Source organism: Petaurus breviceps, unplaced genomic scaffold, assembly GCF_028583685.1.
Source record: "Petaurus breviceps papuanus isolate PSGF00001 unplaced genomic scaffold, PetGlider_PUasm1.0 91133, whole genome shotgun sequence".
Classification (NCBI taxonomy): Eukaryota; Metazoa; Chordata; class Mammalia; order Diprotodontia; family Petauridae; genus Petaurus; species Petaurus breviceps.
Genome location: NW_027187419.1, coordinates 71,164,507 through 71,180,935, shown reverse-complemented (window position 1 = coordinate 71,180,935; position 16,429 = coordinate 71,164,507). Strand labels below are relative to the sequence as shown.

The 16,429-nt window shown below is 34.9% G+C and overlaps 1 protein-coding gene and 1 long non-coding RNA gene across 4 annotated transcripts in view; one reads left to right on the top strand and one right to left on the bottom strand.

The window, feature by feature from the left end:
* Positions 1-16,429, bottom strand: part of NBEA (neurobeachin) — an 809,664-nt gene that overhangs the window by 433,889 nt on the left and 359,346 nt on the right. The gene's annotated exons all lie outside the window — the stretch shown is intronic.
* Positions 1-16,429, top strand: part of LOC138154980 (uncharacterized) — a 58,706-nt gene that overhangs the window by 18,227 nt on the left and 24,050 nt on the right. The window contains exon 2 of the long non-coding RNA XR_011166725.1: positions 6,129-6,242. This is a non-coding gene — a long non-coding RNA (uncharacterized lncRNA). The remainder of the gene's footprint in view (positions 1-6,128; positions 6,243-16,429) is intronic.

Below are 16,429 nucleotides of genomic sequence, written 5' to 3'. Positions count from 1 at the left end.
TGGATCAAATCTGGGCTCAGATACTCAGCACCACACCCAGAAATAATAACTGGCCGTGTAACCTTGAGCAAGTTGTTTAACCCGGATTGCTTTAAACAAAAAAACAAAACAAAACAAAAAAACAACAGAGAATTGGCCCAAGTCAGGCCCAGCCCAGAACAATATGCTGTTTTATCTCTGTTTTGTTGGGAAAGCGTCCACTGCTTTTGTTACAAACCATAATGGCTCTTTTAGATTAAAAAAAATCATATTGAAAGATGTTCACATTATTTCCATGATTTTATTTATAACATTGGTACTGCATTTTCTGTAACTAGTATAGAGATCAGAAGGAAATATTTATTTGCTAAAGGTTTCATGGAATTCATTAGAAAATTCAAATTCATTTCTGTATTTCCCTTCCCTGCCCCTCAGGGAATTTATGTATGACTAGTTCAATTTATCTGAGATTGAGTTGCTTCCTGTTTTGTTGATCTCAGTACTTGATATTTTAATAAAAATTCAGCAATTTTGTAATGTTTTTAGTTTAAAAGTCTATAATTTTATCATAGAATTTAGTATAGTAGATTGATATAATCTTGATTTTTTTTTGTATTATACTTTTATTAAGTTTAGTTTTTCTATTGTTGAATTATCCTTGACTTCTTGATATACCAAAACGAGTCTTGGCAAAACAAAAAAAAAAAATCTATATTGTTTGAAAAAGATCTTTTTGAATATCTTTTCATTAATATCTATTAGTGGGACTGATATAATGTAATTTTTTTCTTTCTATTTTCACTTTCGGGGCTGCTTATGTCTTATAGAAGGAGTTTGATAAAGAGCCTTCTTTCTCTATTTCTATGGACAGTTTTAGTAACATAAATATTTATTTGCTAAAGGTTTTGTGGAACTCATTAGAAAATTCAAACTAATTTCTGTGTTTCCCTTCTCTGTCCCTCAGGGAATTTATGTATGATTAGTTCAATTTATCTGAGATTGGGTTGCTTCCTATTTTGTTAATCTCAGTATTTGATATCTTAATAAACATTCATTAATTTTATGTTTATAGTTTAAAAGCTGATAATTTAGTTAACATAGAATTCAGTGTAGTAGAATATAAGCTACTTAAAGGCAGGAATTATTTTTTTTTCTAACATTATTTTGCCACTCTTCAGTTTTATAGAAAGTTCATCCTATTTACATTCTTGGTTATGATTATCAGATTTATTTTTCTTTCCACTACTTTTATTTCTTATTATTTTGGATGAGGAGGGAGGAAGAGGGGAAAAGAGAGAGTGACAAGAGACAGAGAGGAAGGAAAGAGAGAGAGAAAATGAACAAGAACAGCAGTTTGTATTGCTTAGTTCTCCCCCTCTCCCCCTTTTCTTAACCTTCCAGGGCAAGACTGAAAATCCTGGGTCTTGTCCTTGATTCCTTGAGAAAAATTTAAAATCAGGTGTATTGCTCTTAGATAACCTCAACCCTCAAACCCTCCCCACAATCACAGTTTAATCCTCAGCTTACTTTTTACTGTATTTAAAGTTCTTTCCTTCCTTAGCTTCTGTGACACTGATCTCTCTTGGCTCACCTCCTACATGTTTTGCTATTTCTTCTCTGGATCATAATTCTCCAACCACTTGCTAAACATTTGTATTCCCCAAATATATGTTGTGGGCCCTCTTCCCTTCTTTAACGATTATATCCTTCCACTTAATGATCCCATCAACTTCCAAGGTTTTGACTGACATAATTCCCATATTTATATATCTAGCCAGTTGTATATTGGCAAAGGTTTAACAAACAGCTCTCTGTACTGGTTGAAGGAAGGAAGAATACACAAATTCATAAATACGGTTGGGTTAAAAAAGGGAAATAAGAGGGAAACGGGGAATTAAGAGGAAAGGTGGATTAAGGGGGTGATTAGTTCCAAGCAAAACAAACTCTTAAGATTATACAAAAACATTTATAACTCTTTGAAGTATCAAAGAATGGGAATCGGAGGGTATACCCATCAACTGGAGAATGGCTGAACATTCTAATTTGGAGCTTGGGCAGGGTTTTATATCTCTTATGAGTCATGATGGCTCCACTCCCATCCCATCTGTCATAAAGAACCCTCTTACCCTAATTCAGATATTCATCATCACTTTCCTAGATAAAGCTTATAAACTGGTCTATTTCCCTTCTCTCCCCAAGTTTCTCTGAAACCATGCCCTTCATAATTTTTCACAGCATAATATTTCATTACATCTATATACTACAACTTGTTCAGCCATTCTCCTTCCTTTGACCAGTACAGATGACAATAAGGTTCGATTGTAAGCTGCTCTCCTCTTGACTCTATCCTCCTTGTTTCTATAGATGTCTAACTGCACACTCTGATTATATGAGATAATGTTCCTAATCTTTTCACCACTACCCCTCATTCTCCTTTTTTTTCTCTTTCAATTCTTTTTCTTAACAACATCAAGATGTAAAAGAACCATGCCAGGAATTCTGTTTAATTAGACTTTCTATGACCTCTGATGACAATAGAATGGAGAGAGGACATATGTATCATATTAGAATTTAATCACATTTAATTACAATTAGAATTTATCACATTAGAATTTAAGCAGTTCATTTAATCTTTATAATTGTTCATTAATGTTTGCCTTTTTTGTTTCTCTTAACTCCTATACTTGAACTCCAAAGTTTCTACATAGCTCCAGTCTATATGTCAGGAATGCTGAAAAGTTCTCTATTTCATTAAAAATTCATTTTCCCCTGTAGGATTATACTCAGTTTTGGTGGGTAAGTAATTCTTGGCAGTATTCCTATATTGCATGCCTCCTGGAACTCAAAACTCTCTGCTCCTTTATAATGGTGGCTGATAAATCATGTATGAACCTACCTACCTCCTTGGTGCTTGAAGTATTTTCTTCCTTTGTCCTAGACATCAGCTATGATGTTCGGGGAGTTTTCATTTTAGCATTTCTTTCAGGAGGTGACTGGTGGATTCTGTTTCCTTACCCTTTGGTTTTAAGAGATCTGGGCAGACTGCTTTTGTGATATGATATCTAAGCTTTTGTTCTGGATGTTATGTTCAGGTAGTCTAATGAAATTCATTTTTTTTTCCTCCTTGATCTGTTTTCCAGATTTTTTTTTTTGCAATGAGAAATCATATATTTTCTCCTATTTTTTACAGTCTTTTGAATTTGTTTTAATATTTCTTATTGTCTCATGGAGTCACTGGCTTCTATTTGGTCCATTCTAATTTGGAGCTTGGGCAGGGTTTTATATCTCTCATGAGCCATGATGGTTCTACCCCCATCCTATCTGTCATACAGAACCCTCTTACCCTAATTCTGATACTCATCATCACCTTCCTAGATAAAGCTTATGAACTGGTCTCTCTATTTCCCTCCTCTCCCTAATTAATAATCTATATAGCTTTAACAAAGATCTGAGCATATCAGTCCCAATTCAAATATCTCTAAGACTGTTTCTATTCATTTTCTTTATGATAAAATTCACTTAACCTAGTACTTAAGGCCCTCCACATTCTCTCATAGACCTTCCCAATCTTATCACATTAGTCACCACTGCATGCTTTTTGTCAGTTCAGTTAAATTGACTTACTAGTTGTCTCCTGTGCACAAAGATTCAGCTTCCCCTCTGTACAGATCATCTTTCATCTCTGAAATTTACTTCATGGTACCTCGTATAATCACTAGCTTTTATCAGTGCTGAGGTACCACTTCCTATAGCGTTTTTTCCTGTTTCCCGCTCTACCCCTATTTATTAGCACTCTCACTCTCAAAATTATTTTGTAATACTTATTATTTTTATGTGTAGATGTAGTAAGTTCTTCCATGCCAGTAGAGTATAAACTCGTTGAGGGCATAGACTATTTCACTGTTTTTCTTCATAAAATAAGGGCCTAACAGAATACCTTGTAAATAATAGGTATGTAATACCTACTATATGTTTGTTGAATACTAGTAACCCAATACCATTTATTTAAGGTCCAGATAAGAGTGGATCATGACAACCCTACTCCCTCCTTACTCTCTTCCACATGTATTTTTTCAATGATCTTTTTGGTGTTCCAATTACAAATATGGAATTTTTCCATTCTCCTCTCTCCATTTTTAGGATTGTTTTAAAACTGAAGTTCATATTTTGAAACTTTACTCACAGACCCTTAGACAAAGTGGGACTGTGCTCTATAAAAAGGGATTTTTTTCTTCTCTTTAAAAAGCACTGAATCATCACCTAGCTTTTTGGAGCTATTCAAACATATTAATAACTTTGTAGGGGCTTGGGGGAAGATGGTTTGGCCCATATTTGCATGTCAAAGATTCTGCCCAGCTCTTGCTTTCTAAAAAGGAATACAAAGAAGTAATCACTTCAGCCAGAAGTCCATTTTCCCTTAGATGATTATGCTCAGCTCTTTAGGAATTATTCAGTATATGTTATTCCACTTTTTACTTTCATTTCTTATTGTATTTTAGTAGCCTTAGGTGTTTCTGACTGTGACCCCACGCTGTGTGATGTCTCCTGACTGCTTGCAATAGTTTCTTTTTTGACTTGAGAGACCTTAGGCTTGGTGTAGTGATAAGCACACTAGCATACCCAGGATGGCTGCTAGCACAGGTTCTTAGGGGGTCAACAATCTTTTTTAATCACATTCACTAGTTCAGAGGAAAAGTCAGCATACTGAACTTCAGAGAAAATACAAACAGAAAAAATACAAGCAGAGAAATAAAGGCAAACAGACAGGATTCTGACTGCTTGAATATTGCTATACACTTTACATATATCCCTGGATCGAGAGAGCCTTTACTTCTGAGCAGCTGGGGAGCTCTGAACATATGACCACTCAGAATCTCAACTAGGGAATTACAAGATCCTTCTCATAAGTGAGCTCACGAAGCAAAATACCAACTCAGACTATGTGTAGATAGATGATAGATAGATAGATAGATAGATAGATAGATAGATAGATAGATAGATAGATAGATAGATAGATAGATAGATAGATAGATAGATAGATAGATAGATAGATAGATAGATAGACAGACAGACAGACAGACAGATACACAGATACACACACACTTCTCGGAGGTAGAAGGCATCACAACCTTCCGTGCCTAATTAGAAATTAGCAAAAGATGTGAAAACCTTCCTACAAGCAAGCCTCCCCTTAGCAAGCTTCCCTTAATGGGCTTCATGTGAGGTCTATTAATGGGTGGGGAAAATCTTAAATCCCATTAACATTATACTTGGTAATCCATATCATATCAGTTAAAAATGGATTTCTATTCCAGTGGAATCCTGCAAATTTTATCAGTTTGAACTTTGCTCTTTGCTTTCAATAATTCTAGGCAATCCTTTTTTATGATTTCCTGAAATATAGTATTCAGGTTTCTTTCCTTTGGTTTTGCTTGAAAGTCACTGTTTCTGAGATTCTCTCTCCAAGACCTGAATTCTCTGGATTATTTGTTTTTGAACAAGGAAATCTCACATTCCTCCAGCTTTTCCATCTTTTTACTTTGTTCAATTTCTTATTGCATCACTGAATTTTTTAAGTGCCACTTCCTTCATTTTACTGCAAAGAAGGGATATCCATTATTTAGTTTCCTATTTTTCCCCGCTTCTGTTCTAAAGAAATTAACTCTACTTCTAAAATTTTTGTACAAGTTCAAATTTTACTCATTACCTTTTCTTCCAGTTCTTTTATTAGATCTTCTAATCACTCTTTGAGTTCTTGTAGTCATCTCATTCTCATTTCTTGGGCTCTAGTTTTTTTGTGTTGCAAAATTACTATTGCCTTTTGTAGTTTTATCCTTGGATTCTCTTACTCCTTAGTATTTATAAATTGGTTTGGAAACTTTTCTTTGTGTGCTCATTTCTTCAGTTTCTCAGTTGCTTTTCCCCACCTTGTGAGGTCTTCTTTATAAGGACTTCTTTTCTGACCATTTTTTAGATCATTTATTGATTTTAAATTTAAAGTTTCTAATCTGGTCCATTTCTACTTTCTTTGAGGTAAAAAGGTGTAATTACGTTCATATCCCACCTATTATTGAAACATTTTGCAGAAGTCACTTCCCTTCTGTCCCAGGTATGGTTTGGACTAAGTCTGTGCCCCTCTTTCACCCAAGGTTGGGGCCTTCTCTTATTGCCCAGATCATCTGGGTTGGAGAAACACATGAACTTCATCCTGCTGAAGATTAGAGAAATCCGGGTGAACAGCTGCTAAAGGTGGACTCTAAGAGGTAATGAAAGATGCTGGGATGACTCTTTAAGTCAAGTAAGTTCCAGGCACTGTTCTAAGTGCTGAATATGGAAAGAAAGGCAAAAACAGTTCCTGCTCACAAGGACATCACAGTATAAGGTGGGAAATAACATGAAAATAACTAGGTACAAGTAAGCTATATACAGGATAAATAAGAATTACTCATAGTGGGGAAACATTAGCATTAAGTGAGATAACAAAAGGCTTCTTATAAATAGTGAGATTTAGCTTTGACCTCAAGAAAGTTAGAGAAATCAAGAAATGGAGATGAGTAGGGAGATTAACTCCAGGCTCAGAGGATTACCACTGAAAAGTAGGGAGTTAGGATATTGATTAATCTGCTCAAGAACAAAAAGGAGAACATCTTCACTGCATTGTAGAGTACCTGCAGAGGAACAAGGGTGTGAAGATTAGAAAGGTAGGAAGGTACCAACCAGGTTGTGAAGGGTTTTAAAAATCAAACAGGTTTTCATATAAGATTTTAAAGGCAATAAGAAGCCAGTAGGGTTTATTAAAAAGGAGAATTATATGGTCAGATCTGTATTTTAGGAAGATCATTTAAGATCTTAAGATTTGAGGAAAGGAGATCAACTAGTATACTACTGCAATAGTTTATTCATGAGGTAATGAAGGCTTGCACCAGGGTGATAGTTCTGTAAAAGAAGAGAAAGGGGCTAAAATATACTAATATTACTAATATATAATATTAAATATAATAATTAGAAATTATAATATAATTACTAATATATAATAATAATAATAATATAATAATAAGAGATATTAAGAAGGTGGACCAGATAGAATCTAACAGGACAAGAGAGAATGAGGAGTAGAAGATGACACCTCAATGGAAGGTGTGGTGATGTCCTAGACAATAGAAGTAATCTTAGGAAGAAGGGAGGGATTAAGGGAAAATAATGAGTTCAGTTTTGGACATAATGAGTTTAAGATGTGTATGAGACATCCAGTTAAAGATGTCCTATTAGGCAGCTGGAAATAAGACAGTAGAAGTCAGGAAAGAGCTTAGGTCTCGATAAGTAGAACTGAGAGTCATATAGTAAGTGACAATAATTGATTACATGAGAGGAACATGGAAGCAGATCCAGCAAGACCTGAAAGACAGATAGTAGGAGGAAAACCAAGAGAACAGCCTTACAAAATTTTAGAGAGGAGAGAGAGTATCAAGGAGAAACGGGTGATCAATAGTGTCAAAAACTACAAAAGGGTCAAGAAAGGATGAGCATTGAGAAAAAGGTTAAAGATTTAAAAATTAAGGGATCACTGGTAATTTTGGAGAGAGAATGATGAGTTCAGAAGAGAGACTGAAAAGAATTAAGAAAAAATAAGAAGAAAGGAAGTCAAGGAACTGATTATAGATGGCCTTCTCAAGGAGTTTAACTATCAGAGGGATTAAGATTTAGGAAGACAGTGGGGATGGATGGATGAAGGGGAGGTTTTTTATAGGATCAGGAAGATGTGTATGTTTGTAGGCAACAAGGAATGAGCCAGTAGACAGGGAGAGACTGACAGGGAGAGAATGGGAATGACAGAGTGACAATCTGCTGGAAAAAACAAGATAGGATGGGAATAATGTGCCATGGTCATATAGCTAGTAAGTAGTGGAATCAGAATTCAAACCCAGGTGTTTTGATTCCAAGTCCAAGGCTCTTTCCATTAAAACAAAAACCAAAAAAATGACTGCTCAGTATTTATTCTATTTTTGACAGACATAGAGAATAACCACTGGGGCAAGTCGCTTAACCCCAATTGTCCTCCAAAAAGCAATAAAAAAAAAATTAAAGAGAATAACCACTTAAGTACATGCAGATCAAGATATAAAACATAACTTTTAATCATTGAGTTGGTAGTTCTCAAACTTTTAATGTGAATAATCCTTTCTGAATTCCATGAAAATTTTCTTGGTCCTCATTCTCTCACTGTATTTCCCTTGCCTCTCATAGGTCCATTACTATACTCTTCATCTTTGTTTTTCCTCTTCTATTCATAAAAATCTATAGGCTTCAGCTCGTTCTCTCAAAAACATCATATTTAGGGGCGGCCAGGTGGCGCAGTGAGTAAGAGCACCGGCCCCAGAGTCAGGATGACCTGGGATCAAACCCAGGCTCTGATACTTGGCACAACACCCAGAAATAACTGGCTGTGTAACCTTGAGCAAGTTACTTAACCCCAATTGCTTTAAAAAAAACCCCATCATATTTAGTGTTGATTTCTATTCATTCAGAAAAGTTCTCTCTCTCTCTGTCTCTCTCACCCCACACCCCTGCCTCTCTCTACTTCCCCCCAAGGCCTATCCTTCAGGATTCTCAATGACCAATTTGCAAAGGACTGAGGAATATTGCAATACAAACACTGCATTTGTTCTACCTTTGAATAGAAATCTGCAAAGTAAATTTAAATGGAAGAATGGAATCTAATGAAAGGAAGCCTAATATCACATTATCTTCTTTTCCTTTGTTGCCTCTAAATAAACTTTACCTCTAGTTTCCCTGCCTAAGCAGGGAAAGGGAGCAAAGTAAATAAGTGCATCCTCTGCTTACTAAGTTTTAGAAAAGGGAATTAAAGCAAAACCTAGGACTTAAGAAGAAGACCTGAGTCCAAGATAAAAATATATCATACTTTTTAAAAGATAAGTTTTCAAATAAAATATGACATCGCTCTTAAGCATGAATAACTAAAATGTCACCATTAATTAAAAAATACAAAAGCAAAAGGGGAAAAGGATGATAAGTTTTTAGACATGTTGAATTCTGAGAAAAGCAAGATATCCAAATAGAAATGTCCAGCAAGCAGTTGGAGATACAGGGCTAAAATGTAAGGATATAGCCATGTGACCCTGGGCAAGTCACTCAACCCCAACTGCCCTTCCTCGCCCTCCAAAAAGAAAAAAAAAAGTGAGGATAATTAGGGTTGGCAACCTTATGTGCAGCATCCTACAATGGAAAAGACAATGGCTCTGGGGTCAGAAGACGTGAGTGTAAAGAGCGTTTCTCAGACTTAGGACCTGTGTTAACTTTCACTTAACCTCTCTGGGCCTCATTTTTCTTATTTTTTTTTTTTTTAAGGGTTGGACCAGGGGGTGTCTGAGATCCTTCCCAGATCGATCTAGATAACTCTGTGATTCTACGATCCTTCAGATCTATTTTTCTTACTATCATCTTATCCAAAATCCCTAATGTGACTTTCTCAAACTTCAGGCTATTTTCTCCCTATGAAATCGGTATTATCTTCCTCATACAATGATCTAATAATGACACTCTTTTATTCAAACATTTTCAAAGAAGCCTATTGCCTATGAAATTTCAAACTCTTTAGCCAGGCCTCAATGTCCTCTATATTTACTTCTGTTTCCTTGCCTTTGTTCACATTCCCTGCACCTTGATTTTCCTTCCCTCTTTCATCCTTCAGCTCAAGTCTCACTTCCTCTATGAAGTAATCTAATCTTCCTTTTGTTCAACCAAATTGTACAATATAGACACTAAGTGATCGAGTAAGCTATTAGATATTATCTTTTTGGTTTAATATGCTTTTCTGTTTAATATATTATTTCAGGTGTGGTAGTCTTCTCTCCAAATTATAAGTAATTAAGGAGAAGGATAGATACCCAATACTTCCATATTCACCATAGAAATTTAACAGATATCCCTAGCAAAATTGAAAAAAGTAATAGGTAATCAGTAAATACTTGGTTACTGAATGATTACTATCTAAAGACCAGCTCTGAGGGTGTTATATAGGTTTTTTTCATAGCAATGTCTCACTTGATATCACTAGCCACAACTGAGGGACCAGAAATCTTGGGTAGTTGTTTAAAAAAAAAGATAACAATTCTTTATGTGGTAGCAGTAAACACCAACTGGACCTTATAGTAGGATCAAACAAGAGTACTAGAGGGGACTTGTAGTAGTCATCAGGTTCAATTCCCTCATTTACAGATGAGGAAATTGAAATACATAGAGATAAAGCTGATATGCTCAAGGTCAGAGTGAATTAATGGGATTACAAGTCTAAATATCAATAGGTGTCTAGGTGCCTTAGGAACTAGAAAAGCTGTTTAATTAAACATATGCCATACCTAATTTTAACAGGATATCTACTGACCACACAGGAAAGCAACATGGCATAGTGAATAGAGATCTAGTCTCTCATGGACAGTCTCTCATGTCTCTCATGACACCTATTAGTTATATTACCAAGAGCAAATAATTTAATCTCTCAGCACCCTAAGCAAATTTCTGGAGCCATACATAAATTATAGAAGAGTTACAGATTTGTATAGGAAAAGAGGGAACTTTCTGACAAGAGTGAAAACACAAGTCTAAAACAAAAAATAAAATTTTCACAAATTTCCCAAATCTCTAGGATTTTTTCAGAGATACAATGAAATACAATGTGAACTTCCTGTTCTCCTGTTCATTCATAATACTAAACAACAAACTGAACCTTTTGCAAAAAACATAAAATTTTACACAAAACAAGTGAAAGACCATTTTCCCTCAGGACAATACTGTCAATAATGAAATCTTGGAATTCAGGATATCAACCCAGCAATGAAACAGTGTACATCACTATTTTAGGATGAACCATGACACAACAGCAGTATAAACAAAAATGTTTTATACTGCAATGAAGTAGTGGCAATCAAAAGCAACAAGAGACTAAGAAATAAGTTCACTACAGCAAAATCTCAAGTAGTACATTACCACATCGTCAATGACTTGGAAAAGTCACAGTAGCTGAGACAAACCTTATGAATCATTAGCTCTTAGAGCAAGAGCTTTGGTGAGGAGGAGAAACTAAAAGGGATCAAAGAATCATAGATACAAAGTTAAGTAAGAGAACTTAAATAAGTTTATCTAGTAAACCCCCTCATTTTACAGTTAAAGAAACTGAGGTGTAGAGAGTTGAAATGATTTTCTTGATGTCACACAGGTAACGTTAATAGTAAAGCCAATGTCAGTCCCATGACTCAAGGTTGCCAGAACAATCTGTGGCCAATTTGCTGCATCCAGGCAATATTCTTAAATACAATAAACTAGATAACAGCTAACATTACTAATTAAAGTACCTATTTGATATTTGCCTCATAGCAGAAATAATGTCTATATATCACTTTAAGGTTTACAAAGTACTTTATACATATGATCTAATTTGATCCTTAAAACAAATCTGTAAAGCAGATTTCTTTTATTACCCATTTCACAAATGAGAAAATTAAGGCTGGCAGACATTAAGTGACTTATTCAAGATTACATAGCTAGTAACTGTATGAGGTAGGATTAAACCTCAGGTCTTCCTAACTCTAAGCAGCTGTGATTTTTTTTCAGTCACAATTACATGCATAATTGTCACAAAATCACAGAGCTGGAGAATTTCAAAGCTAATGGGTTTTTAGAAATCATATTGGTCAAACTTTTCATTTTATAGATGAGTAAATTAAGATAATGGTGGTGGTGGTAACAACAATAGTGATAGATGATAGCTAGTATTCATTAAATAGTCACTAAACGCCAGTCACTCTGCTAAATACTTTACAAATATTATCTCATTTGATCCTCACAACAAGGCTTATTCCCATTTTATAATCAAGGAAGCTGAAGCAAATAAAGGATAACTTGCCCAAAATTACAGTGAGTGTCTGAAGCTGAATTTGAACTCAGATCTTTCTGATTTCAAGGCACAGTGTTTTAACCTTTGTGGTCCCTGGTTGCCCAGAAGGTCAAATATGTCTTTTCTAAGATCACACTGGTATAGTGGAAGAGCTAGGGCCAGAAGGACTTATCTCATGACCACGGATCTAGTATCAAAATGAAGGGCAACAAATTGACAGTGATATCAAACCTCAATTATTTTTTGTTATATTACTATTGTTTGTTCTGGAAAGAATTTGCCTTCAATTATTTATATAAGGTCATACTTTGGGGGAGAGAATGAACAGGTCATAAATTCTTTAAGATGAAAAGTTCATGAATTCTTTAAGATAAAATTTACATTTTATGCAAATCTCTAATCCTGAATAAGAAAAGAGAGGAAACTTGGTTTAAATACTAAAAAATAGCTTTAAAACCTGTACAAAAGCAGTTATCAATAATTCAATTCAATAAATATTTATTAAGGCACTTACTATATGCCAGGCACTACACTAAGCACTGGGCACACAATTAAGAAAAAGAAAGTCTTTGTCCTTAAGGAGCTTACAATCAATATGAGAAGATAATGCAACAAAGGGGGAGCTGAGAAGGGAGAAGAAGGGGGCAGAGAAGGTACTCAGCACAGGGGGCATGATAATGGTAGAGTCCAAGCAAAGCCTGTACAAAATGGTTGGGCTATAAGCCCTTTGGGCCCTCTTTAATAGGGACTTTGGGAGGAATATCTTTGCTCTACCCTTCAACTCTCCAATCAAAGGGGCTGAGACTACTAAGGGTACTGATCGGGTGTGAATACCATAACTGGTACAGTCTCCACAATAATGAATTTCCTGATGATGAGCTTTGCCTGGGAGCATGATGATGATGATGTTGAATCCAAGGAATGCAGCTTCTGGGAAATGATTATTAGGACTGGATCAGTTTGATATTTTGCTCAAATTTGTAGAAGGTAATAAAGAAAATGTACTAAAATTTTATTTTTATCAAGATGATAAACCAAATTATATGAAACACTGATTTTAGCATAAATTTCTTTAATTCACCTTAAGTATGAAAATAAGAATTTTTCTGGGGTTTTTACTGAAATTATAAGTAACTTTATTCAATTTGCATGCAATGAGTAAAAAGCTAGCCACCTTATTTATGTTTTTTTAATTAAAATATTTTAATATAATAACCACAAAAACATTTCCATATATGAAGTAAAACTGAAAATATGGATTGTACGTGAAACCATTAATCTCTATTTAACACTACTTGCCTTTAAAAAAATAACTATATGATAAATTTAAACTGTGACTTTTAAAACTGTTCTGGTTATATGTGTTTCCTTCAGAAATTCTTTCTGTAATTTTCTGTGTACTTTTAAAAAAATGTTAATAACCTTTTTATTCTATTAAATACCTCCCTTCTCCTTCACTCCAATTAAAAACAGAAAAAAAGTATTTATAAAGACGTGTCATCAAATAAAACAAATCTACACCAGGGCCAGAAATCTATGTCTCTTCTAGCACAGTGAGCCCATTACCTTTTTTTCAGGAGGTCATATGCTTTATCACCTCTGGAAACATAATTCATCCTTCCTTCATTTAAAAGTTGTTAACAATGTTGTTTCCCTCAGACAAACTGTTTTCCTGGTTCTGTTCACTTTAATCTGTACAAGTTCTTACTTCCCAGGTTTCTTTAAAAGAATCTTTTTTGTCATTTTGCATGGCATAATGGTATTTCATTATATTCTTTCACCATAATATGTTCAGCCATTCCCCAACTGAAGAGACTATTTTCATTTCCAGGTGTTTTCTTTCCTTTGTGTCCCTCAACCCCTTCCCATTTAATTCAGTTTTGGGGATTAAGAAGGTTGTTTAACTTGCAGAATAAAACCACTCCAAATTCCTTCTCAGTTAACTTGCTCCCCCTCCCTCCTGCTTCCTTTCCTCTTGAGATTTCTGCATTTTTATACCAAATATATGTTTTTTCAATCTTTTTCAATCAAAGTCAAGAAATAGGCTGGAAAAAATGAGCAAACAATAAAAAAAAGAACATGACCATAAAAGAGCAAGGAAGAACAAGACACAAACTCAGAAGAAGAAAACAATATGAAAATAGCTACACAAAAAGCATCAAAGAAAAAAAGTCAAATTGGACACAAGCACAATAAGAATTCCTGGAAGAGTTAAACAGGTAAGAATGGTGTAAGAAAAATTAGGAAAAGAAATGAGAGTGATACAAGAAAAATTATGAAATTATGAAAAGAGATGAAAAGAGAATCAATAGTTTGGTAACAGAGACACAAAAAATATTGAAAAAAATAACACCTTAAAAAACAGAATCGGCCTCACAGTAAATGAGGTACAAAAACTCACTGAAGAAAAGAACTCCTTAAAAAGCAAGAAGAGGCACAATGGAAAAGGGGTACAAAAACTGACCAAAGAAATAAACTCCTTTAAAAACAAATTGGGCAAATGGGAAAAGAGATACAAACTTTCAATGAAGAAAATAATTCCTTAAAAATTAAAACAGGGCAAGTAGAAGCTAATGACTCCAAGAGACATCAAGAAACAATAGAAGATTTTTAAAAATGAAAAAAAAAAAGAAGAAAATGTGCAATATCTCATTGGAAAAACAACTGACCTGGAAGATAAATGTGTGTTCAGTTGTTTTCAGTTGTGACTGACTCTTCATAACTCCCTTTGGGGTTTTCTTAGCAAAGATACTAGAATGGTTTGCTATTTCCTTCCCCAGATCCTTTTATAGCAAACAGAGTTGAGTGATTTGCCCAGGGTCACACAGTTAGTATGGGAGACCACCTTTGAACTCAAAAAGATGAGTCTTCCTGACTTTAGACCCAGGACTATCAACTGTACTACTTAGCTGTCCCAGCACTATAGATACAGGAGGGATAATTTAAGAATGACTGGACTACCTGAAAGTCATTATTAGAGAAAAAGTCTAGACATCACATTTCCAGAAATTATAACAAAAAACTGCCTTTATTATCAATAGATCCATAAGAAAATTGATAGGTTTCACTGATCATTTTCTTTTCTTTTTTTTTAAGCAATTGGGATTAAGTAACTTGCTCAAGGTTACACGGCCAGGTGTTTCTGGGTGGGTGCTGAGTGTCTGAGCCCGGGATTCAATCTCCAGGTCTTCTCAACACTGGAGCCGGTGCTCTTACTCGCTGTGCTACCTGGCCGCCCCTCACTGATCATTTTCTGAAAGAGATCCCAAAATGAAAACTCCTAGGAATATGAAAGTTAAATTCCAGAATTCCCAGAAAATGAAGAAAATACTGCAAGCAATCAGAAATTATTCAAATATCGTGGAATCATAGAATCACACAAGATTTAGCAGCTTTCATGTTAAAGGAGTGGAGGACTTGGAATGATATTCCAGAAGGTAAAGAAGCTATGATTATCAAGAATAACCTACCCAGCAAAAGTGAATACAATCCTTCAAAGGAAAACCCCCGATATTTCATGAGGTAGAAAAATTTAAACATTCCTAATGAAAAGAACAGAGCTGAAGAGAAAATCTGACATTTAAACAGAACACTCAAGAGAAACCTAAAAAAGGTAAACATGAAGGAGAAATCATAGGGAACTCAAAGTTAAACTGTTTACATTCCTATAGGGGAAGATGATATATGTAATGCCTAATATTATCATTATTAGGTATTAGAAGGAACTTACATAGATGTGGGTGTAAGACAATTATGTGGGGATGATCTCTAAAAGATGTAGGGGTGAGAAAGGGGAATGCACTGGGAGAAGGGGTAAAGGAGAGGTAGGATGGAGAAAATCTTCTCACATAAAAGTGGTATACCACAAAGAGCTTTTATAGTGGAGGGAAAAGAAGGACAGGCAATATTTAAATCTCACTCTCATAAAAACTGATCTTACTCTCATTAGAATTGGATCAAAGTGGGAAGACTATATATACACATTCTTTTGGGTATTGAAATCTATCTTACCAAAAGGGGAAAAGGAGGAGAAAGGAGCAAGAGAAAAGGACAGGGGGAATTGGAAAAAGGAGGATGGATGAAGTCAGGCAGTGGTCAGAAGCAAAAAAAGACTTTTGAGGAGGGACAGGATAAAAAGGGAGAGAGAAGGATAAATAGAAGAATTGAGGATGGATAGAAATACTCAGCAATCATAACTGTGAATTGGAATGGCATGAACTTGCCCCATAAAACAGAAGGTGATAGCAGAGCCAGTCAGAAAATAGAATCTATCAATATGTTGGTTAGAAGAAACATTTGAAAAGAGAAAGACCCAGAGTTAAAATAAGGGGCTAGAACATAAAGCAGTATCTATTAAGCTTCAGTTGAAGTAAAAAAGGCAGGGGTAGCAATTATGGTTTCAGACAAAGGAAAAGCAAAAGCAGACCTAATTAAGAAAGATTATCAAGAAAACTACATTTTGCTAAAAGGTATCATAGACAATGAAGTAATATAAAAATTTTTGTAGCAAATTTCTCTCACAAAGACCTCATTTCTCAA